Source organism: Schistocerca americana, chromosome 3 (assembly GCF_021461395.2).
Source record: "Schistocerca americana isolate TAMUIC-IGC-003095 chromosome 3, iqSchAmer2.1, whole genome shotgun sequence".
Lineage (NCBI taxonomy): Eukaryota > Metazoa > Arthropoda > Insecta > Orthoptera > Acrididae > Schistocerca > Schistocerca americana.
In genome coordinates, this window is record NC_060121.1 from 28,890,997 (window position 1) to 28,918,049 (window position 27,053).

Below are 27,053 nucleotides of genomic sequence, written 5' to 3' on the forward strand. Positions count from 1 at the left end.
GTCGTGCTGCAGTACGTGATCAGTCTCGTCTCGCTGTTCTGAGGGGTGAGAAGAAGAAACCTCTCCAGAGTGGAAAAAAAAAAACCTCTGACAACACAAGAAGCAACTCCAGACCCAAAAACTGCTCTACCTCCACAGCAGCCCCGACACAACAGAACTATACACTGTACTGCATAATACCGACAAGCGCAGTCGGCAGTCGTCACACACGGAAGCAGAATGAGCCACGGCGCTTCGTTTCGTCGGCCGCGGCTGTGAGCCAGACCACGTGACTCGCCAGCGGCGCCTCACAGAATGAATGCGGCCCTACGTACGGCCGACCGGCTAATCGGACGAGTGCCGGTGTTTTGACAGACCGACCGCCCGACTGCCGGCTGCTCGACCCGGCGCGCTTGTCGTGTCTAGCGCTGTCGGACCAACTGTTCCGATGCACGTGGCAGGGTGTGCGGCGGACGAAACTTTAAGGACAGCCTGTTTAGAGAAATTGAAAGGATGCAGATGTTTGTGGGACTCGTCTCCCGAGGCGTATAGCAAAAGAGATGCAAGAAACGAAGCACTTGTTTCATTTTTTAACGAATCCACGATGGTTCCGTATGGCATATAGAGAGATGGAAAGTCGGTCGGCTTTTTTTTTTTTATTGAATTTCGATTCCCTCCGAAGGGGATGGGCTGGCAGCAGCTTACTACGCTGCTCTGCAGCCTACAGACTTTTTAAAACGTAAGAAGAAGTTAAGAAACAATAAAAGCAGGCGATAAAACGGTGACTTAAATTGTAAAACGGCGTAAAATTGTGGAAAGTTAAAGCATAAAGCCAAGGGTTGGCAAAGCGAATAAAATACACAGGAAGTAGACAGGTACCATCGTACACAGACAATTAAAAAACATGGCGTCAGTCTGGTTTCTGTTTGCAAAAGATATAAAATCACACCCAGCTACAGTACGATGTCCGTTCGCAACACTTCGGAAATACACACAGCACTGAACACTCACTGTAAACACTGCACTAAAATGTCTGCCTACCGCAGATGTGGAGGTGGACCTGGATAGATGAGGGGGAAAACAAGGAAGGAGGGAGAGGACTCATAAGGGGGGGGGGGGGAGGGGCAGGACAGACGCAAGAGGGAATGGGAAAAGGCAGAGGAGGCAAATGCAAAAGGACTTAGGGAAGAGAAGGGAGCAGAGATAGGGTAGGTGGGGAAAAAAGAGGATGGAAGGGGGGAGAGGGAGCCCGGGAGAAGGACAGAGGAAAAGAGGGGGAGTGAGGATAAGAGTTGATAGGAGGGATAAATGGAGGGAGAGAGGACATCACCCGGGACGGGGAGTTGATGGAAGCCACCGTGGGAAAGGAGATGAAGGGTGTAGAGACGGAGGGTAGTGGGGACACGACAGTGAAGGCGTGGCAGGGGGAGGGGGTGGGAGAGGAGAGGAGCAACCAGGGGGGTGAGGGGGATCCAGGCGGCGGGAGGTGTAGAGTGTGCGGATATGTTCGAGGAAGAGGAGCAGGTGGGGGAAAGGAATCAGGTCGTAGAGGATCCGCGTGGGGGACGCGAGGCGGATACGGAAGGTGAGACAAAGTGCATGACGCTCGAGGATCTGCAGATGAGGGATCCAGGTGAGGTGACGGTCAATGGTGAAGGTCAGTCGGCCTCCTGTATTTCTGTTTTTAGGTTTTATTTCCGATACTAATCGAAATGAAATCTAAAAACCGAAATATCGACATTCCAGGGACATTAATTCATAAAATCTACTTGCTTCGTTGCTGTAAGTGTTAAAAAGTCCAGGCTATATCCAAGCTCTCTGCTATGAAGAGCAAAGTGTTTTTTTCTTTTTGTTGCCTTTCTTCTTCGAATATGAAATGAGTCTCTTCAATTTACCGGCCACCTTTTACGCTACTGCCATAAATAAATTAATAATATTACCACCATTCATAAATTAATAACAACATTGTCACGAATGCCTTTTGTTTTATTTATTCTGAAGTTTCAGCATTGCAGCCCGCCAGAAATCGTAAGTATCGAAATAATTATGAAAAATCCGCCTCGATTGCACAAAGTACCTGATGTTTACCTAGGTTTCAGCGTGGGAACCACGTCTTCTTCAGAACAAATATAAAACAGCTTCCCCTAATGGGCATAGTCAAAGGCTAAAATCAACACCTACAGCGGCAAGACCGCTTTAATTTTTTTTTTTTTTTTTACAAATACAAAAAAAATTGTTCAAATGGCTCTGAGCACTATGGCACTTAACATCTGAGGTCATCAGTCCCCTAGAACTTAGAACTACTTAAACCTAAGTAACCTAAGGACATCACACACATCCATGCCCGAGGCAGGATTTGAACCTGCGACTGTAGCAGTCGCGCGGTTCTAGACTGAAGCGCCTAGAACCGCTCGGCCACGGCGGCAGGCTTAATTTCTGCAAGTGGCTGGAAATCGCAACTGACAGCGTCTGCCATGACTGCATTATTTTTCTCTTAGAATGGTTTGATGACTGTCAGCAGCTCCGAAATGCACGGTTCACCCATTGTGAAGTAATTACGAAAATCATCGGCTCCCACCTGCTTACGTAACAGAATGTGGGCGAATTTCTTTCCTTAGATTAGCCACTTCTTTGCCCACAGTTTTCTCTCGGACTTGCTTGGCCTGGTTACCTCCAAAACAGCCAAGGCGGACCCCCGTTTTTGTTTCTGTGTAAGATCAAGTGGAATCTCGTAGAACATAATTCAATGAACTTACGAGAAACAAATCAAAACAACGGGGCGGCTCTGTAATCGCTGAGTGCGGTCGGTCGGGACATGCATAGGCTGACACGAAATCGGTCGGTCGGCCGATAAATTGTGCGTGTCCAGAGAGGGGCCTTAAACGTCGTTTTCCGAATACCGCGGATTTATTATACATACGTCACCGTTGGTACTATTTCTTATGATTAAATGTGTGCGCGTGTGTGTGAATTCCGAAGGAAGAAACTGCTGAGGTGGTCGGTCCATATGTGATTAAATGTTAATGGCTGATAACGCACTGGAGGTAAAATCCTTCCGTAAACGCTGGGGTGAATAACAATAATAATGCAGCAGACTACATGTAATTAACCATGGATCATGGTTGGCGTGCTGCTGGAAGCCACTATATTATTTTTTTTTCTTCGTCTTTTTTGTAATAGATTCTCGGACCACCAATGACATTTGCATTCGTCCTTGTGCAAAACTAACATGCCGTATATGGTTGTTTTCGTACTTATACCTGAGTTTTACGAAAATACGCAGTTTTAGTGATACACAGCGTTAAACATTTCTTCAAAATCGTGTCATTTTTTACTACGCCTTGTTCTGCAAGTGCCGGGAAATGTACGTAAACGTGAAACGTGCGAAAGTGAATGTTAACACTGAACTGAAGTTCCAGGTTGGCGTTGCACGTAGGTTTGTTTGTAGGTTGACAGTTTTTGCTGGCTTCTCGTTACAACTGAGGACGAAATCTGAAGGCAATGCAATAATCAACAGCGACCAACGTAACGCGGTGGGCCCTGGTTAGCAGCACTGGGAAACATTTACATCAGCGACCGTTTCCCATTTCAGTAGGTGACACGTTTGAACTGTGGCCTCAGTGTAAAAATCTAGACATCTTAATTCGAATATCTTTACGCCACTTTCGAGAAGTTTCAATTTAGATAATGATGTAGCAACTTCAGAGCTGATATACGTGTTTTTTAACGGATTAAAGTGTCTGGGATTTTTAAAGTCAACTTCACTGTCTCCTACTTTAATGACGAGTTCACGTGTCAGATGACAGTCTCCAATTGTTTTGCGCTTACACGTAACTTTTTTTTCTAATTAACATATTCTGGGCTTTCCACTCTGCATTTGCTTATTTAATTTGTTAAATGTTGGAAAAATCGAGAAATAGTAAGTACATATGGTTCATTTCCGGAGCTCAGTTGTCTGCGCATGTGTGACAAAGTTTCAAGGTCTTGTACCGTTACGCAACGCGAGCAAGCTCTCCAGCGGGACGCAGACATCCACATGTCGTCAACTGTTGCCAGGCCGCTGACACGGCGCCTCACGTACCGGTGTGCGCTTCAAGTCGGCAGCGAAACAGGTGCACAAGTGAAGAACGACAGGGCGTGGGGCGCGAACCGATCCCAGCGCTACTATCCGCCCCTGGTAACTGAGTGCTCAGCGCGACGGAACGTCGTACCTAAAGGCGCGGGTTCGATTCCCGGTTGAGTCGGAGATTTTCTCCGCTCAGGGACTGGTGTTGTCCTTATCACCATCATCATCATCTCATCCGCATCGACACGCAAGTCGCTGAAGTGACGTCAACTCGAAAGACTTGCACCAGGCGACGGGAGGCTCTCGGCATCAACTCTCACAAGGGAACCTCCCCATCGCACCCCCCTCAGATTTAGTTATAAGTCGGCACAGTGGATAGGCCTTGAAAAACTGAACGCAGACCAATTGAGAAAACAGGAAGAAGTTGTGTGGAACTGTGAAAAAAATAAGCCAAATATACAAACTGAGTAGTCCATGCGCAAGATAAGGAACATCAAGGATAGTGTAAGATCAGGAGCGCCGTGGTCCCGCGGTTAGCGTGAGCAGCTGCGGAACAGTAGGTCCTTGGTTCAAGTCTTCCCTCGAGTGAAAAGTTCAATTTTTTATATAATCAACTTCGCTCTCCAAAATTCCAGGACATGTTCAGATTTGCTTGGGCATGTGCAGGATTTGACGGTCTACACACGGAAAAATTTGAAAACGTTAAAAACTTATGTTTTGACAGACCACAGGGAAAACTGTGCGACTGTGAAACTGTTGCATTCATTTGTAGCAGTTTATGTGACAAACTCTTATGTTTTCATCAGTTTTTTGGGAGTGATTATCACATCCACAAGAAAACCTAAATCGGGCAAGGTATAGGAATATTTTTACCCATTCGCCAAGTGTACAAGTTGGGCGGGTGGACAACATATTCCTGTTATGTGACGCACATGGCGTCACCATTGACTTATAGAATATATCGGACGTGTTTTCCTGTGGAGGAATCGGTTGACCTATGAACTTGCGATCAAATGTTTTCGGTTCCCATTGGAGAGGCACGTCCTTTCGTCTACTAATCGCACGGTTTTGCAGTGCAGTTGCAAAACACAGACACTAAACTTATTACAGTGAACAGAGACGTCAATGAACGAACGGACAGATCATAACTTTGCGAAAATAAAGAAAATAAACTCTTCACTCGAGGGAAGACTTGAACCGAGGACTTCTCCTTCCGCAGCTGCTCACGCTAACCACGAGACCACGGCGCTCCTTGGTTCACATTATCCTTGGTGTTGCCTATTTTGCACATGGACTTCTCAGTTTGTATATTTTTTCATAGTTCCACACAACTTCTTGCCGTTTTCTCGATTGATCTGTGTTCAGTTTTTCAAGGCCTATCCACTGTGTCAACTTAAAACTAAATCTGAGGGGGGTGCGATGGGGAGGTTCCCTTGTTAGCGCGCTGGTCATGACGTCAAAACACGTGCGCTGCGGCTTCGTTTGGTGTGAACATAAACAACTTGCGTTGCGTGTGTCGTGCTGCGCTGTGTATTGTGACGCTGTGGTGCAGAAAATTCTGATACTCGAAAAAAAATAACTTGGTTTCCTTTGCTTGAAGACTTGCCGGTAGTGACCGAGGGAGGCATCGAAGTTACTGCAGAAAACTGTGGAGCCTTACGAGCAGGAGAAAGACCAGCCGAGTACTGAGAGGCAGCCAGCAGTTCCTGCCGATAAGGCTGTGGGACGAACGTCAAGAGGCCTCGGAATTAGTGCAGGAAGAGTGGTAAGCGAGTGAGTGCTACTGCAAAAGCTGGAAGGTGTAGACCTGAGCCCCAACAATTCGGAGCCGTCTGGACCAGCTACTGTATTTTCAGCGACTCTCCGAAAGAGGGAAAAGGAGCCTCACCCGGTCACCGACTCGGATTCTCTCGAGGCTGGGCCAACTCGCAGGCGTATTTATCCTGTCTACAGCAGCAAACAGTATTCTACGACGAAAAGTACGGAGCGCTAGATGAACGCAAAGTATTGTTAGAAACGGTGCATTTTTTGCGGCTCGTGATTTGTGTTTGTGATGACAATCGTGAAGTTGGTTTTCGTGCTTGATTCCGGCTTCAGTAACCGTGGGAAGATGGATGGAATTGCGCCATTGTCGCCGTGAAGTGGTGAGTGAAAAGCTATGAATATCGGTTATTTATTGCATTATCTTTGTTACAAGTCGTAGAGCGAGAAGTTAAAATTTCGGTTATTACTTATTTTGTAAACTGTGTACCGTATTGTTTGCAAGGCATCGGCCTTCATCAAATGCTTATTTTCTGTATTTTTTTTTTATTTTTTTTTTTGTTCCGTTGTCTGAAGCGTGCGCTTCCTTATGTTTGCATACAGGGTGATTCACAAAGGTATGCAAATATTTTAGTATGTTATTCTACAAGTAAATCTAAAGAAAAACATATAAACATAGGTTCGCAAATGTTTACTTATGGAGTTACGGCTAATAAAAGATTTTGACTGAAATTTAGCAACTCCGCCAATATGAAGCCATCGCAGAACTACAAGAATTTAAAGTAAAGCACGATATCCATTTATTTTGTTCTTATTGACCTGGAGAATCTAATAAAACATGTCCCAGACATATACCTGCAGTAGTTTTCCAGAGAAACAAAGAAGTAATTTCGTAAAATTTTTAATTTATTAACTACTTGGCCCACTTCCTTTTTTTTTTTTTTTTTTTTTTTTTTAGTTCCAGACAATTACATAAAGTTTCCAACAGAAGTTGTAGAGAATTTAATTTTGGAAAAAATGACGGTAATAACATTAACTGAAACAGTATGAATGTGTCAGATAATCTGCTTTTATTAGTACCGTAGCACATGTGAATTCACGTAAAACCAGAAAAAAAAACAAAGCTCAGTGTTAAGGAAGTTGTACGGTGTACATACAATTTCACAATGCATTCACAATAAATGTTCAAAATTGTCTCCACCGAGTTCAGTGCATGTAGCTGCATGTGTACGAACAGATTTTGTTGCTCGTTTCAGTTTAACAAGGTTGTTCTAATAATCTTTGCTTCTCTGGACGTTCTGGAAAACTACTCCATATACACGTCTGGGACGTGTTTTATTAGATTCACAGACCAATAACAACAATATAAATCGATATCGTTCTTTACTTTAACCTCGTACAGTTTTGCGATGTATTCATATAAGCGAAGTTGCTAAATTTCAGGCTAAATCTTTTACTAGGCGTAGCTCCGTAACTAAACGTTTGCGGATATACATATGAACTTTTTTCTTTTGTTTTACATGTAGAACAACACATTAAAATATTTGCATGTCTTCGTGATCACCTTGTGTACATTACCATGCGGTTGTTTATTTGCCGTTACTGTGGTGGCAAGCCGGAAACGAATGCTTGCACGTACTGTTATTGCCCACTAGCTTACATTTACGAGATGGAACAGAAAACGCTGTCGTGTGCTATGTGGGCAGGCGCTGCTGTAGCCAGCTTAACTTGACCCAATGCGAGCTGTCAAGTGCCATCTACATCTACATCCATACTCCACATGCCACCTGACGGTGTGTGGCAGAGGGTACCTTGAGTACCTCTATCGGTTCTCCCCTCTATTCCAGTCTCGTATTGATCGTGGAAAGGATGATTGTCGGTATGGCTCTGTGTGGGCTCTAATCTCTCTGATTTTACCCTCACGGTCTCTTCGCCAGATATACGTAGGAGGGAGCAATATACTGCTTGACTCTTCGGTGAAGGTATGTTCTCGAAACTTCAACAAAAGCCCGTAGCGAGCTACTGAGCGTCTCTCCTGCAGAGTCTTCCACTGGAGTTTATCCATCATCTCCGTAACGCTTTCGCGATTACTAAATGATCCTGTAACGAAGCGCGCTGCTCTTCCTTGGATCTTCTCTATCTCTTCTATCAACCCTATCTGGTACGGATCCCACACTGCTGAGCAGTATTCAAGCAGTGGGCGAACAAGCGTACTCTAACCTACTTCCTTTGTTTTCGGATTGCATTTCCTTAGGATTCTTCCAATGAATCTCAGTCTGGCATCTGCTTTACCGACGATCAACTTTATATGATCATTCCATTTTAAATCACCCCTAATGCGTACTTCCAGATAATTTATGGAATTAACTGCTTCCAGTTGCTGACCTGCTATTTTGTAGCTAAATGATAGGGGATCTTTCTTTCTATCATCATGTTGCGCCGGCGCGGCTGCAAGTAAATGTGTACAGCTCGCAGTCGCACACTCGTTACGTATATCCCTGCACAGGGGAGGCATTTTCATTGTAAGGCACTCGCCCGGTGTTGCTGAATGAATACTATATTGCAGCGCCTGTGTTGTTCAGAATTACGGTGTATGTGTGCATGCGCTTCCAAAGGAACACTGCATCGCAATTTTGAGCAACACAGTAAGTACAATATCGTACAACATACTTCGCATATTCGGGCATTTAATTCTCGATTAATTTTCTTCCTTATTTCAGTTGAATGTTGCCATCTTTTTTCAAACAAACTTGTAAACTTATCACCTGCTATTATGATGGTTCTTATGCGAAGACTGGAATGCTGTTTTGCGACCCACTTAGTAAATTACTAGTCTTCCATAAACAAACGGAATATTGTACTCGGTCCAGTGCGGTAATTTTTTCGGAGGTCAGCATTTTCGCTTTTGCCTGTTACCTTTATTTAAAAGTGATACCTAGCGATTGTTGTTTTGTTGTTCTTGTTGTCGTCTTCAGTCCATAGACTAGTTTGATGCAACTCTCCATGCTACTCTATCCTGTGCAAGCTTCTTCATCTCCCAGTACCTACTGCAGCCTACATCCTTCTGAATCTGCTTAGTTTATTCATCTCTTGGCCTCCCTCTACGAGTTTTACCCTCCACGCTGCCCTTGATGCCTCAGAACATGTCCTACCATCCGGTCCCTTCTTCTAGTCAAGTTGTGCCACAAACTTCTCTTCTCCCCAATCCTATTCAATACCTCCTCATTAGTTATGTGACCTACCCATCTAATCTTCAGGATTCTTCTGTAGCACCACATTTCGAAAGCTTCTATTCTCTTCTTGTCCCAACTATTTATCGTCCACGTTTCACTTCCATACATGGCTACACTCCATACAAATACTTTCAGAAACGACTTCCTAACACTTAAATCTATACTCGATGTTAACAAATTTCTCTTCTTCAGAAACGCTTTCCTTGCCATTGCCAGTCTACACTTTATATCCTCTCTACTTCGACCATCATCAGTTATTTTGCTCCTCAAATAGCAAAACTTGTTAACTACTTTAAATGTCTCATTTCCTCATCTAATTCCCTCAGCATCACCCGACTTAATTCGACTACATTCCATTATCCTCGTTTTGCTTTTGTGGATGTTCATCTTATATCCTCCTTTCAAGGCGCTGTCCATTCCGTTCAACTGCTCTTCCAAGTCCTTTGCTGTCTCTGACGGGATTACAATGTCATCAGCGAACCTCAAAGTTTTTATTTCTTCTCCATGGATTTTAATACCTACTACGAATTTTTCTTTTGTTTCCTTTACTGCTTGCTCAATATGCAGATTGAATAACATCGGGGAGAGACTACAACCCGTCTCACTCCCTTCCCAACCACTGCTTCCCTTTCATGTCCCTCGACTCTTATAACTGGCATTTGCTTTCTATAGAAATTGTGAATAGCCTTTCGTTCCCTGTATTTTACCCCTGCCACCTTCACAATTTGAATGACTATATCAGTCAACATTGACAAAAGCTTTCTCTAAGTCTACAAATGCTAGAAACGTAGGTTTGCCTTTCCTTAGAAGAAAGATTAAGATAAGTCGTAGGGTCAGTATTGCCTCACGTGTTCCAATTTTTCTACGGAATCCAAACTGATCTTCCCCGAGGTCGGCTTCTAGTAGTTTTTCCATTCATCTGTAAAGAATTCGCGTTAGTATTTTGCAGCCGTGACTTATTAAACTGATTGTTCGGTAATTTTCACATCTGTCAACACCTACTTTCTTTGGGATTGGAATTATTACATTCTTCTTGAAGTCTGAGGGTATTTCGCCTGTCTCGTACATCTTGCTCACCAGATGGTAGAGTTTTGTCAGGACTGGCTCTCCCAGGGCTGTCAGTACTTCTAATGGGATGTTGTCTACTCCCGGGGCCTTGTTTCGACTTAGGTCTTTCAGTGCTCTGTCAAACTCTTGACGCAGTATGGTATCTCCCATTTCATCTTCATCTACGTCCTCTTCCATCTCCATAATATTGTCATCAAGTACATCGCCCTTGTATAGACCCTCTATATACTCCTTCCACCTTTCTGATTTCCCTTCTTTGCTTAGAACTGGGTTTCCATCTGAGCTCTTGATATTCATACAAGAGGCTCTCTTTTCTCCAAAGGTCTCTTTAATTTTCCTGTAGGCAGGTACGAATGTTTATTTCGTGTGACATAATTACGAATTAACAATTTCGGATTTTCCCCTTTTGTAGTGTTCTGAGACCTTGCATCTTGGCGAATTTCATGATAATAGGCCAGCGAGAAGTACACTGTAGATTTTGATAACTGAAACTTCCTGGCAGCTTAAAACTGTGTGGCAGAGCGAGACTCGAACTCTGGACCTTTGTCTTTCGTGGGCAAGGGCTGTACCATCTGGACTACTCACAGCTTCGCTCCGACCTTCCACTTCACAGAAGCTCTCCTGCAAAGCTCGTAGAACCGGCACACCTGCAAGAAAGGACATTGCTCAGACATGGGTTAGCGATTGCCTGGAGGATGTTTCCGGAATGAAATTTTCACTCTGCAGCGGCGTGTGCGCTGATATGAACTTCCTGGCAGATTAAAAGCGTGTGCCGGACCGAGACTCGAACTCGTGACCTATGCCTTTCTCTGACATGTTCCCTACCATTTTTTTTTTCGGGTCTCCTTCACTCCCCCCCTCCCCCCTTCAACCCGTCCTTTATGCTCCCCAGTTTTTGCCTTCGCGGCCCGTCTTTTGCGGCTTTAAAGAGAGAATGTAACTTGATGCAACAACGCTTCTTCTGAATGGGAAACTAACTATGCCCCTTCTGTTGCCTTTTGTTTGCAACGTGGCTTGAATAAAAAAATATATAAATTTCAGTTGAGAAGGCATTTACATAATTTTTATGTAAATGTAACTGCATCTAAAAATTTCTTTCTCAGTGCGTGACAAAACAGAAGTAAGAAAACTCATTATTGTTAAGAGGTAAAATTTTCTTCTTCGGTAAGGTGATAAAGTAGAACAGGCTTCTGCTGGTGATTTTCAACATAAAATATGTCTTCTTGTGAAAAGAAAAAGAAATAAAGGAATAACTGAATAAAAGTTGTTTGCCAGTTTGGTCACTGTGTTTTGTATGCTTTGGTCAAAACAAAACAAAACAATACACACATATGGGCTTAAGTGGTCTAAACTGATCATCTTCTCTGTTTACTTGCAGTTTCAAAAGCACCTCCTGTTGCGTGAATTAGAGACTTTAACCAAAAACCATTCGTCTAGTCTACGACATGTTTGAATGTGTAATGTAAATTATTGTCTTCTATTGTTTACATTATCTATTAGTTAAAAAATTTGCATAATTTTGTCTGTATTTTTAGTACGCATCGGCGTGTGGTGTCTAGTTGTAATATGTAGCCAGAAGTCCTCCCTATTGCTCGATTCTTTAGTTAGGATGTAGTGCACCGATTGGCCTTTCAACCAGTTAATTGCGAGTCGTTTTTTTTTGGGGGGGTAAGGAGTACCGCCAGGGTTTAAAAATTCAGCTGCCGTAATGGCGTTGGGTGTGATTCTGCTGATGCTCGCTATCTTTTGTCTTATGTAGAGCCATGTCACACAACTTTGTTCTTCGGTATCTGGTATGTTACATAATGTACACAGAGGTGACTCTTCCAATCGAATAGAGTGAAGTTTAGAGTTCGGCGTAATTTTCCTGTTGACATCAAAGTTGCTGTTGGATATAATCGCTGATGTGAGGCAAATTCGATGTTTTTCGGACACTTGCAAAAGTACTAACGTACTGTCAAGTCGTTTTGCAAGACTATTACTGCAAAAATGTACGTCAGGCTGTGTAATACTATAAAGTGTCGTACCATACCGAAAACTACCAAAATTCGACTGCATCTGAACTGTGACACCTATCGCAAAGAAGCAGAATGCAGTATCACTTGCCCTTAAAAGTTACGTAGCTGGTCTATTCCCGGTATCAAATCGATACTGTTAAAATGTCTGCGCGACATACATAAATAATCCACGACACGTACGAAAAGAATCCGTCTGTACTGGGGATGTAGTGACATTCGAAATATACAGGGCGCTATACCGACAAACACACGACGTCCCGACAACACGCGTCCGGGCCGGCAATGCATGTTGACAACACAAAATCTGTTTTGCGCGTGTGAATGCTCACTCCAGAGATATTTACTCTATGAGAGTACCACTTGGTTCTTTCCATTGTTTGTATGTGGTTGAAAGGTATAAGATTTGCGCTTTTTTGCTGACCTCAATCTGCTATTCACAACAAAGTGTCTGGCAGAGGCTTCAACGAACCACCTTCTAGTATGATAAAAGAAAAAAGCAAATAAAATATATTTCAATTCTTTCAATTTTAATCTGATATATATATATATATATATATATATATATATATATATATATATATATATATATATATAGTGTTTAATACTAGAATGCCGTGTTCCCAGTTTGGCACAGCTTCGCCACAGGAGACACGAAAGCGTTCGAAGACGTCCGCCTTCTGGTCGGCTCCTGATCGTTGTCAGAAGGAGACTAGTTTTTGATTACGCAAAGACTTCTATTATTTGGAAAAGAACAACCTGGATTTCTTTACGTAATCAGTATGAATTTTATAATTACCTAAGGGACCTTTAACAATGAATAGTAAAAAAAATGCATTTGCAAATGAAATCATTAATAGACGGGGCAGCTATGAGTTGTATAGAAGACAAGGAGCGGCCTTCTGTCTACGACCAGGATGCCGCAGTATTCTCTGCTGTAGTAAAGGCTGTTTGACATTTACTAAAATAATATGACATGGAGGTAAAAAAAAATAAAGGAAAAGAATAGAATAGGAAATCCGGTAAACACTAAATATATTAAAACAATTCTCACTAGCAAATTATGGCTTATTTATAAAACAGTATAACTTATATAAGTAATTTTCTAACTGTATGGTGCGATCAGATTTCAGCCTGTTCTCTACTAGTTTCTTGGTTCACGTTTTTGTCACAAATTAGTCATTACTTTTCTCCTTCCTTCAAGACAATTCTTGCAGCGTTCAACACCTTCATAACAATAACTTGCCGGTTTACAGTATCGAACATAAATTACTGGAATTTTATTAATTAATAATGTTGTCTGCTCGCTGGCAAGACCGCTCACTTTTATGGCTTAAAGACGACCTTCCTTACGCTTTCACATTACAAGCTGAAGTACGATAAAATCTGAAGATCTACAAAAGTTTTGACTTTCATCTTTTATTTAGATCGAAGCGGAACGTTCAGTTCAGCTCCTGTTACAATATTTCTTTGACTGCGCAATTGATGTATTAGTGTCCGCGCTAGAAGCGCATCTTCACAGTTACGTAAATTATGTAAAACAAATGTCTTTCAAAGAATAGGTCTCACCTCACAAGTTGATCATTTAATATACAGGTAGGTGAATGCCTTTCCAAGGGTACTCGCAGCTTTCATACGACGGAAATCCCAATAATATTACAACCTTCAAACTGTCTCTCCGCCGTTCCACTCTCGAACGGTGCGCGAGACAAACGAGCACTTAAATTTTTCTGTGCGAGCCCTGATTTCTCATATTTTATCGTGATGATCATTTCTCCCTATGTAGGTGGGTGCCAACAGAATGTTTTCGCAATCGGAGGAGAAAACTGGTGGCTGAAATTTCATAAGAAAATCCCGTCGGAACGAAAAAGGCCTTTGTTTTAATTACTGCCACTCCAACTCACGAACCATGTCTGCGATACTATCTCACCTATTTCGTGATAATACAAAACGAGTTGCCCTTCTTAGAACTCTCTCGATGTCATCCGTCGGTCCCACCAGATACGGATCCCACGCCGCACAGCAGTACTCCAGAATAGGGCGGACAAGCGTGGTGTAAGCACTCTCTTTAGTAGGCCTGTTGCACCTTCTAAGTGTTCTGCCAGTGGATGGCAGTCTTTGGTTTTCTCTACCCGCAACACTATCTAAGCGATCGTTCCAATTTAGGTTATTTGTAATTGTAATCTCTAAGTATTTAGTTGAATTTACAGCCTTCAGATTTGTCTGACTTGTCGCGTAATCGAAATTTAGCGGATTTCTTTTACTACTAATGAGAATAACTTCATACTTTTATTTATTCAGGGTCAATTGCCACTTTTCGCATCACACAGATATCTTACCTAAAGCATTTCGCTATTCGTTTCGGTCAGCTGATGACTTTACAAGACGGTAAATGACAGCATCATCTGCAAAAAATGTAAGAGGGCTGGTCAGATTGTCTCCTATATCGTTAATAAATAGCAGGAACAGTAGAGGGCCTATAACACTTCCTTGGGGAACGCCGGATATTACTTCTGTTTTACGCGATGACTTTCCGTCTATTACTACAAACTGTGGCCTTTCTGACGGGAAATCACGAATCCAGTCGCACAACTGAGGCGATACTCTGTAGGCACGCAGTTTGGTTAGAAGACGCTTGTCAGGAACAGTGTCGACCTTCAATAAATCTAAAAATATGGAGTCAATTTGAGATCCCCTGTCGATAGCACAGAATACTTTATGAATATAAAGAGCTAGTTGTGTTTCACAAGAACGATATTTTCTGAAACCGTGCTGACTGTGTGTCAATAAATCGTTTTCTTTGAGGTAATTCATAATGTTCGAACACAGTATATGTTCTCAAACCCTACTGCAAATCGATATCAGTGATGTTGTTGTGGTGGTCTTCAGTCCTGAGACTGGTTTGATGCAGCTCTCCATGCTACTCTATCCTGTGCAAGCTTCTTCATCTCCCAGTACCTATTGCAACCTACATCCTTCTGAATCTGCTTAGTGTATTCATCTCTTGGTCTCCCTCTACGACTTTTACCCTCCACGCTGCCCTCCAATACCAAATTGGTGATCCCTTGATGCCTCAGAACATGTCCTACCAACCGATCCCTTCTTCTAGTCAAGTTGTGCCACAAACTTCTCTTCTCCCCAATCCTATTCAATACCTCCTCATTAGTTATGTGATCTACCCACATAATCATCAGCATTCTTCTGTAGCACCACATTTCAAAAGCTTCTGTTCTCTTCTTGTCTAAACTATTTATCGTCCATGTTTCACTTCCATACATGGCTACACTCCATACATATACTCTCAGAAACGAATTCCTGACACTTAAATCTATACTCGATGTTAACAAATTTCCCTTCTTCACAAACGCTTTCCTTGCCATTGCCAGTCTACATTTTATATCCTCCCTACTTCGACCATCATCAGTTATTTTGCTCCCCAAATAACAAAACTTCTTTGCTACTTCAAGTGTCTAATTTCCTAATCTAATTCCTTCATCATCACCCGACTTAATTCGACTACATTCCATTATCCTAGTTTCGCTTTTGTTGATGTTCACCTTATACCCTCCTTTCAAGGCACTGTCCATTCCGTTCAACTGCTCTTCCAAGTCCTTTGCTGTCTCTGACAGAATTACAATGTCATCGGCGAACCTCAAAGTTTTTATTTCTTCTCCATGGATTTTAATACCTGATCCGAATTTTTCTTTTGTTTCCTTTACTGCTTGCTCAATATACAGATTGAATAACATCGGGGAGAGGCTACAACCCTGTCCCACTCCCTTCCCAACCACTGCTTCCCTTTCATGTCCCTCGACTCTTGTAACTGCCATCTGCTTTCTATACAAATTATAAATAGCCTTTCGCTCCCTGTATTTTACCCCTGCCACCTTCAGAATTTGAAAGAGAGTATTCCAGTCAACATAGTCAAAAGCTTTCTCTAAGTCTACAAATGCTAGAAACGTAGGTTTGCCTTTCGTTAATCTAGCTTCTAAGATAAGTCGTAGGGTCAGTATTGCCTCACGTGTTCCAACATTTCTACGGAATCCAAACTGATCTTCCCCTAGGTCGGGTTCTAATAGTTTTTCCATTCGTCTGTAAAGAATTCGCGTTAGTATTTTGCAGCCATCACTTATTAAAGTGATTGTTCAGTAATTTTCACATCTGTCAACACCTGCTTTCTTTGAGATTGAAATTATTATATTATTCTTGAAGTCTGAGGGTATTTCGCCTGTATCATACATCTTCCTCACAAGATGGTAGAGTTTTGTTAGGCCTGGCTCTCCCAAGGCTGTCAGTAGTTGTAATGGAATGTTGTCTACTCCCGGGGCCTTGTTTCGACTCAGGTCTTTCAGTGCTCTGTCAAACTCTTCACGCTTTATCGTATCTCCCATTTCATCTTCATCTACATCCTCTTCCATTTCTATAATATTGCCCTCAACAACATCAGCCTTGTATAGACCCTCTATATACTCCTTCTACCTTACTGCTTTCCCCTCTTTGCTTAGAATTGGGTTTTCATCTGAGCTCGTGATATTGATACAAGTGGTTCTCTTTTCTCGAAACGTCTCTTTAATTTTCCTGTAGGCAGTATCTGTCGTACCCCTAGTGAGATAAGCCTCTACATCCTTACATTTGTCCTCTAGCCAAACCTGCTTAGCCATTTTGTACTTCCTATCGATCTCATTTTTGAGACGTTTGTATTCCTTTTTGTTTGCTCCATTTACTGCATTTTTATATTTTCTGCTTTCATCAATATTTCTTCTGTTACCCAAGGATTTCCACAAGCCCTCGTCTATTTACCTACTTGATCCTCTGCTGCCTTCACTACTTCATCCCTCAAAGCTACCCATTCTTCTTCTACTGTATTTCTTTCCACCATTCCTGTCAATTGTTCCCCTACGCTCTCCCTGAAACTCTGTACAACCTCTGGTTCTTTCAGTTTATCCAGGTCCCATCTCCTTAAATTCGCACCTTTTTGCAGTTTCTTCAGTTTTAATCTACAGTTCATAACCAATAGATTGTGGTCAGAGTGCACATCTGCCCCTGGAAATGTCTTAGAATTTAAAACCTGGTTCCTAAATCTCTGTCTTACCATTATATAATGTATCTGAAACCTGTCAGTATCTCCCGGCTTCTTCCATGTATACAACCTTCTTTTATGGTTCTTGAACCAAGTGATAGCTATGATTAAGTTATGCTCTGTGAAAAATTCTACCAGGCGGCTTCCTGTTCCATTTCTTACCCCCAATCCATATTAACCTACTACGTTTCCTTCTCTCCTTTTTCCTACTACCGATTTCCAGTCACCCATGACTACTAAGTGACTTTAGCAATTTTCCAGTATTTAGGAAGGAATCTCTCTGTGAGTGACCGGTTGTATATAATTGCTAAATGTGGAGCTATTGTATCAGGGTAGTCTGAAAGGGACCTGACTGGTATACAATCTGCACCGGGCGCCTTGCCTTTAGTAAGTGATTTAAGCCCTATGCCGAGACATTTCACGCTTACAAGCTCGCGTAACAGACCTTGTGTTTGCGTACCAAGTCCACGGCCGATGTTGAAAATACCCGACTTTGTTGTATTAAGTTTTGCGCCACACGCCTATTCATATTGTGTTACTGTTTGAAGTGCGCTCTCCACTTCAGTACCATTCACGACTAGAAAACCATCATCATCAGCGATCTTTTCTCTCTTTATTTGTAGTCCTTGTAGAAGTTCCATAAGGGACGCAAGCAGGAGTTCGGTGGCGATGGCGAAGAAAGCCATTGACACTGGACACCCTCGCCTAATGGTGTGATGACTTCAGTCGGGCGGCTAATGTGTCCATTCGTGACAAATCTGGCTGAGTTGTTCGTTAATGTATTGCGTACTACTGCAATGAATCTGCGTGGGAAGCTCACTGCGCCCGTGGTCCGGAGTAGGAAAAGACGATTAGCCCTGTCGAAGGCTTTATCAGTGTCTAGAGAGATGAGTGCAGATTTTATTTTGCAGACGTCGGCCGTTGAAATTAGCTCCCTGTAATGACAGAGGGTCTGCAGAATTTTCCTGCCTTTGCCCACACTCGTCTGGTAAAAAGCGCAGGTGACGCCTGTATATAAGAAGGGCAGAAGGACGTATCCTCAAAATTACATACCAATATCCTTAACATCGGTTTGTTGCAGGATTCTCGGGCATACTCTCAGTTCGAATATAATGAATTTCCTTGAGACAGAGAAGTTGCTGTCCACGCATCAGCACGGTTGTAGAAAGCATCGCTCCTGCGAAACGCAACTCGCCCTTTTTTCACATGATATCTTGCGAACCGTGGATGAAGGGTATCAGACGGATGCCATATTCCTTGACTTCCGGAAAGCGTTTGACTCGGTGCCCAACTGCAGACTCCTAACTAAGGTACGAGCATATCGCATTGTTTCCCAAGTATGTGAGTGGCTCGAAGACTTCTTAAGTAATAGAACCCAGTACGTTGACCTCGATGGTGAGTGTTCATCGGAGGTGAGGGTATCATCTGGAGTGCCCCAGGGAAGTGTGGTAGGTCCGCTGTTGTTTTCTACCTACATAAATGATCTTTTGGATACGGTGGATAGCAATGCTGTGGTGTACGGGAAGGTGTCGTCGTTGAGTGACTGTAGGAGGATACGAGATGACTTGGACAGGATTTGTGATTGGTGTAAAGAATGGCAGCTAACTCTAAATATAGATAGATGTAAATTAATGCAGATGAATAGGAAAAAGAATCCCGTAACGTTTGAATACTCCATTAGTAGTGTAGCGCTTGACACAGTCACGTCGATTAAACATTTGGGCGTAACATAGCAGAGCGGTATGAAGTGGGACAAGCATGTAATGGCAGTTGTGCGGAAGGCGGATAGTCGTCTTCGGTTCGTTGGTAGAATTTTGGGAATATGTGGTTCATCTGTAGAGGAGACCGCTTATAAAATGCTAATACGACCTATTCTTGAGTACTGCTCGAGCGTTTGGGATCCCTATGAAATCGGATTGAGGGAGGACATAGCAGCAATTCAGAGGCGGGCTGCTAGATTTGTCACTGTTAGATTTGATCATCACGCGAGTGTTACGGAAATGCTTCAGGAACTCGGGTGGCAGTCTCTAGAGGAAAGGAGGCGTTCTTTTCGTGAATCGCTACTGAGGAAATTTAGAGAACCAGCATTTGAGGCTGACTGCAGTACAATTTTACTGCCGCCAACTTACATTTCGTGGAAAGACCACAAAGATAAGATAAGAGAGATTAGGGCTCGTACAGAGGCATATAGGCAGTCATTTTTCCGTCGTTCTGTTTGGGAGTGGAACAGGGAGAGAAGATGCTAGTTGCGATACGAGGTACCCTCCACCACGCACCGTATTGTGGATTGCGGAGTATGTATGTAGATGTAGATGTAGAAGTGTATTGGCCTCAGAGCGCTCATTGCTTGCGTGTTGGTATTTTTCGGCACTAACACTACGAGTCCCTTTCGAAATCTTTTCTGGATGTCGTTGTCAGGGCTTAGCACTCCATTGCAGATGAGAGTAAACTTGGCTCTTATGAGGCCACTGAATTTGCGATAAAATCTGCCGGAATTCTGTCTGCCCCTGGAGCCTTATTTTTCATGCTTCGATGTTTCATGCTTCTTCGACGTCTTCTTCAGTCACTTCCGAGATGAGAGTTTGTGCTTGCGCGTGGCATACTTTGCCTCGTAGGTTGATCATTAACTCGTCTTGAAGCTGTTCGTCAACAGGTCGACTAGACATCAAGGAGGCAAAATGCTGTGCGATCGCCTCTTTAATCTCACTGTGCATCGTCAGCTCCCCCCAATCACCAGTTTTTATTTTAGATAATATCTTGCGAGACGCCATTTTGCTTTCACGAATGACATGACCTCACGCTGTGCTATATTCTGGGCACGCGCCCTTATTTGGTAGCCTTCAAGTTGTTAACGCCGAAGTGCCAAAATTTTAGCTTTAATTTTTGTAATTCTTTGATAGTTGTCCGCAACTGTAGCATCTGACTTGTACAAATCCTTAGACACTGGAAGTAGAACTCTATAGTTGATTTGTACCAAAAACTTTCGTCTTTCGAGTGATTTATGAAAAACGTCCGAATATTAGGTTTGGCATGTTTTAAGCCACCAGTCGATGCCAGAGTTGTACGAGCTAAATTTGCTTTCACACTCTCTTCATACTTTATGAAATGCCACCTGACACGTTGAGCTTCCATTTGCCTCTACCTCGGTACCTACCTTGTTTTCTCAGATCGATTGTGCATATGTACGCAGCATGATCCGAAAAAAAACGGTAGGCCGTACTTCTGACTCCAAAATGAGGTGTTTCATATTGTGCGTTACGTATACCCTGTCTCCACGACTCGGCGAGCGTCTTGTGGTGTGCGCCGTCCATATGCTCCCGTGAGTCTATTAGCCTTAATGCATCAACTATACGTTCCAGTTCGGTACATTGCTGAAATTGCGAATTTGGTCTTCGGCATGCAGCACAAACTTAAAATCTCTCAGGATAAGATGTTCCAAACAGAGGGACAACTTCTTCTTTAAAGAACTCCGTTCTGCGGTGCCTCTTGCTGGACCCTGAAGGTGCAAAATCGTTAATGAGTCGCATATTGTTTACTGTGCCCGCTATGCCTTTACTGTTTGGTAGTTTTACCACATCATAGACTACTTATGTCCTCCTTTGTGAGCAGAGCTGTGCACATGTCAGTTCCACGCCCTGGGTTTGTTATGGCATTGAAGCCAGGTACGTCATCTAGCTCGATGTCTCTCACTTCTTGTCAAAGGACAATGTCACTGTCAGAAGCATGTACAGGGAGACGCACGAAATGTGTTAACAATTGTTTCTTTCACAGTTTACGACGCACATTAGATATCCCGCTGGGATCTCTACAGCAGTACCAGCAGAGCTTGGAAAAACAAATGATTTACGAAATGACGTGTAATTCACGATACTGCCGCTAGGAGACTAGTAAGCAGCAATGGCTGACAATGGAAGACTGACGACACAACAACGATCGGCAAATGCGTTACTTTTTCATGAAACGAAAAGCCTTGTTGTGGCTCAGAGGCGTTTTCGACAACAGTTCAACACACGATGGGTCCCTTGCAAGAAGACCATCCACAGGTTGTACGATAAATTTGTACAGGAAGGAACAGTATTGGAAGCGAAGCGACCTCGGCCTAAGCCTGTTTGTTCGCCGGAGAATACTGAAGCGGGACGAGTTGCTGTACAGACAAGTCCCGGGAAATCGTGTAGAAAGGCAGCAGTGCAACTGGGAATATCCAGAAGTGACCTCCATATGTACCCATGCAAGATGACCTGTGCACAGAAGCTCACTGAAGAAGACAAGCAGCAGAGACTACTGTTTGCTCAGTGGGCGGAGGATAGAGAAGAAACTCTGAACATCGTTTGGTTTTCAGACGAGGCGCATTTTCATTTAGACGCTGTGGTTAACAAACAAAATGTACGCTTTTGGGTCACTGAAAACCCACAAGTGCTTCATGAACGACAACATTATGCTCCCAGGATTACAGCGTGGGCAGCAATTTCCAGTCACGGACTTACTGGATCCTTTTTCTTTGAAGAAAATGTGAACAGCGAGCGTTATTTGAGCATGCTTCGCAATAGCTTCATTCCACACCTTCTTGCTACTGCCTAGCCCTTCAACACGCAGTGGTTCATGCAAGGTGGAGCAAGGCCACATGCTGGAAACACTGTGTTGGAGTTTTTACACGAGCATTTCGACATGCGGATCATTTCACTCAGGTTTCCAGGTCGCTTCAATGACGGACAAAATTGGCCCCCCAATAGTCCAGACCTCAATCCGTGTCACTCTTTTCTTTGGAGGAATCTAAAGGAAAAAATTTTCTCGAAACGTCCACGTTATTTAATAGAGCTCAGAAGACTTATTCTTCAAGTTTGCAGTGAAATTACCGAAGACATGTGCCGTAGGGTAATCACTAACTTCAGTGTTCGTTTGAATTAAATCAGGAAACGAAATGGTGGACATATTGAGCATGTGCTGAGTTAGAACAAATCTCCACGGACGGCTCTTCATTGCAGTATATGTCCTTTCAGATTGTATTGACTATAAAGTTTACATTCAAAAACAAAATGGTAACACATTTCATGCACCACCCTGTATAAAATCTTTTGTTGTTGTTGTGGTGGTCTTCAGTCCTGAGACTGGTTTGATGCAGCTCTCCATGCAATATCCTATGCAAGCTTCTTCATCTCCCAGTACTTACTGCAACCTACATCAGTCTGAATCTGCTTGGTGTATTCATCTCTTGGTCTCCCTCTACGATTTTTACCCTCTACGCTGCCCTCCAATACCAAATTGGTGATCCCTTGATGCCTCAGAACATGTCCTACCAACCGACCCCTTCTTCTAGTCAAGTTGTGCCACAAACTTCTCCTCAATCCAATTCAATACCTCCTCATTAGTTATGTGATCTACCCATCTAATCTTCAGCATTCTTCTGTAGCACCACATTTCGAAAGCATCTATTCTCTTCTTGTCTAAACTATTTATCGTCCATGTTTCACTTCCATACATGGCTACACTTCATACGAATACTTTCAGAAACGACTTCCTGACACTTAAATCTATACTCGATGTTAACAAATTTTTCTTCTTCAGAAACGCTTTCCTTGCCATTGCCAGTCTACATTTTATATCCTCCCTACTTCGACCATCATCAGTTATTGTGCTCCCCAAATAGCAAAACTCCTTTACTACTTTAAGTGTCTCATTTCCTAATCTAATACCCTCAGCATCACCAGACTTAATTCGACTACATTCCATTATCCTAGTTTTGCTTTTGTTGATGTTCATCTTAGATCCCCCTTTCAAGACACAATCCATTACGTTCAACTGCTCTTCCAAGTCCTTTGCTGTCTCTGACAGAATTACAAAGTCATCGGCGAACCTCAAAGTTTTATTTCTTCTCCATGGATTTTAATACCTACTCCGAATTATTCTTTCGTTTCCTTCACTGCTTGCTCAATATACATACTGAATAACATCGGGGAGAGGCTACAACCCACTCTCACTCCCCTCCCCAACCGCTGCTTCCCTTTCATGCCCCTCGACTCTTGTAACTGCCATCTGCTTTCTATACAAATTATAAATAGCCTTTCTCTCCCTGTATTTTATCCCTGCCACCTTCAGAATTTGAAAGAGAGTATTCCAGTCAACATTGTCAAAAGCTTTCTCTAAGTCTACAAATGCTAGAAACGTAGGTTTGCCTTTCGTTAATCTAGCTTCTAAGATAAGTCGTAGGGTCAGTATTGCCTCACGTGTTCCAACATTTCTACGGAATCCAAACTGATCTTCCCCTAGGTCGGGTTCTAATAGTTTTTCCATTCGTCTGTAAAGAATTCGCGTTAGTATTTTGCAGCCGTGACTTATTAAACTGATAGTTCGGTAATTTTCACACCTGTCAACACCTGCTTTCTTTGGGATCGGAATTATTATATTTTTCTTGAAGTCTGAGGGTATGTCGCCTGTCTCATACATCTTGCTCACCAGATGGTAGAGTTTTGTCAGGACTGGCTCTCCCAAGGCCGTCAGTAGTTCCAAAGGAATGTTGTCTACTCCGGGGGCCTTGTTTCGACTCAGGTCTTTCAGTGCTCTGTCAAACTCTTCACGCCTTATCGTATATCCCATTTAATCTTCATCTACATCCTCTTCCATTTCCATAATATTGTCCTCAAGTACATCGCCCATGTATAGACCTTCTATATACTCCTTCCACCTTTCTGCTTTCCCTTCTTTGCTTGGAACTGGGTTTCCATCTGAGCTCTTAATATTCATACAAGTGGTTCTCTTTTCTCCAAAGTCTCTTTAATTTTCCTGTAGGCAGTATCTATCGTACCGCTAGTGAGATAAGCCTCTACATCCTTACATTTGTCCTCTAGCCATCCCTGCTTAGCCATTTTGCACTTCCTGTCAATCTCATTTTTGAGACGTTTGTATTCCTTTTTAACTGCTTCATTTATTGCATTTTTATATTTTCTCGCTTCATCAATTAAATTCAATATTTCTTCTGTTACCCAAGGATTTCTACTAGCCCTCGTCTTTTTACCTACTTGATCCTCTGCTGCCTTCACTACTTCATCCCTCAAAGCTACCCATTCTTCTTCTACTGTATTTCTTTCCACCATTCCTGTCAATTGTTCCCTTACGCTCTCCCTGAAACTCTCTACAACCTCTGGTTTAGTCAGTTTATCCAGGTCCGATCTCCTTAAATTGCCACCTTTTTGCAGATTCTTCAGTTTTAATCTACAGTTCATAACCGATAGATTGTAGTCAGAGTCCACATCTGCCCCTGGAAATGTCTTAGAATTTAAAACCTGGTTCCTAAATCCCTGTCTTACCATTATATTGTCTATCTGACACCTTTTAGTGTCTCCAGGATTCTTTCATGTACACAACCTTCCTTTATGATTCTTGAACCAAGTGTTAGCTATGATTAAGTTATGCTCTGTGAAAAATTCTACCAGACAGCTTCCTCTTTCATTTCTTAGCCCCAATCCATATTCACCTACTACGTTTCCGTTTCTCCCTTTTCCTACTACCGAATTCCAGTCACCCATGACTATTAAATTTTCGTCTCCCTTCGCTATCTGAATAATTTCTTTTATTTCGTCATACATTTCTTCAATTTCTTCGTCATCTGCAGATCTAGTTGGCATATAAACTTGTAGCACTGTAGTAGGCGTGGGCTTCGTGTCTATCTGGGCTACAATAATGCGTTCACTATGCTGTTTGTAGTAGCTTACCCGCATTCCTATTTTCTTTTATTCATTATTAAACCTACTCCCGCATTACCCCTATTTGACTTTGTATTTATAATCCTGTATTCGCCTGACCAAAAGTCTTGTTCCTCCTGCCACCGAACTTATCTAATTCCCACTATATCTAACTTTAACCTATCCATTTCCCTTTTTAAATTTTCTAAGCTACCTGCCCGATTAAGGGATCTGACATTCCACGCTCCGATCCGTAGAACGCCAGTTTTATTTCTCCTGATAACGACGTCCTCCTGAGTAGTCCCTGCCCGGAGATCCGAATGGGGGACTATTTTACCTCCGGAATATTTTACCCAAGAGGACGCCATGTATCATTTAGTCATACAGTAGAGCGGCATGCCCTCGGGAAAAATTACGGCTGTAGTTTCCCCTTGCTTTCAACCGTTCACAGTACCAGCACAGCAGGGCCGTTTTGGTTAATGTTACAAGGCCAGATCAGTCAATCATCCAGACTGTTGCTCCTGCAACTACTGAAAAGGCTGCTGCCCCTCTTCAGGAACCACACGTTTGTCTGGCCTCTCAACAGATACCCCTCCGTTGTGGTTGCACCTACGGTACGGCTATCTGTATCGCTGAGGCACGCAAGCCTCCCCACCAACGGCAAGGTCCATGGTTGATTGGGGGGGGGGGGGGGGGCGGGGGGGGGGGATAAAATCTTTCAAGTTTTGTAATTTAAAGGAACTATGAATCTTACTGAGGTTCACTGCAGCGAAGTTGCATGCTTGTACGTGAGACGTAGTCCGTTCTACTTGATCAAACATTAAGAAACACTCTTCGGATTCATCTCGCAAGTGTCAGGTTTAAAATAAATTTTAATAATATTCGCCAGTAGCAAACGGTTCAGGGGCGTGTCCTTGTTTTTTTAGAAGGTTCGTTCACGGAGACGTCATTGTTGAAGAATCATCGTCCTTTGGGGCTGGCGTACAGTCCTATTAGTTTCGGAAACTTCTTTCATTTCTTCATCCGCGCTGTTGTGGTCGCTTCCGTCTGCCCAGCCGGTTCACCTTGTCGTCTTGGGTGGTGTGGTCGTTGTTCATGCATTGGTATTTATATATTATGAAAATGTGGAGTTAACGTTATTGTGCCTCCTTTTACAACTGGTAAATTGTTTACGTCAGTGACTCAGTTGTGGAATTTCTCGCAGTTAGTTTGCCCGACACGGTGTTTTTGTACAATACTGGTCAATAAAATTGCTACACGAAGAAGAAATGCAGATGAGAAACGGGCATTCATTAGAAAAATATATTATACTAGAATTGGCATGTGATCACATTTTTACGGATTTTGGGTGCATAGTTCCCGAGAAAACAGTACCCAGAACAACCGCCTCTGCCAGTAATAACGGCATCGATACGACTGGGCATTCAGTCAAACAGAGCTAGGATGGAAATGCAGATGATAAACGGGCATTCATTAGAAAAATATATTATACTACAATTGCGATCACATTTTTACGGATTTTGGGTGCATAGATCCTGAGAAATCAGTACCCAGAACAACCGCCTCTGCCAGTAATAACGGCCTCGATACGCCTGGGCATTCAGTCAAACAGAGCTAGGATGGCGTCTACAGGTACAGCTGCCCATGCAGCTTCAACACGATACCACAGTTCATCAAAAGTAGTGACTGGCGTATTGTGACGAGCCAGTTGCTCGGCCACCATTGGCCAGACGCTTTCAGTTGGTCAGAGATCTGGAGAATGTGCTGGCCAGGGCAGCAGTCGAACATTTTCTGTATCCAGAAAGGCCTGTGTAGGACCCGCAACATGCGGTCGTGCATTATCCTGCTGAAATGTGTGGTTTCGCAGGGATCGAATGAAGGGTAGAGCCACGGGTCGTAACACATCTGAAATGTAACGTCCACTATTTAGAGTGCCGTCAATGTGAACAAGAGGTGACCGAGACGTGTAACCGATGGCACCCCATACCATCACGTCAGGTGATACGCCAGTATGGCGATGACGAATACATGCTTCGAATGTGCGTTCACCGTGATGTCGCCAAACACGGATGCGACCATCATGATGCTGTAAACGTTTTGCCATTCGTGCACCCAGATTCGTCGTCGAGTACACCATCACAGGAGCTCCTGTCTGTGATGCAGTGTCAAGGGTAA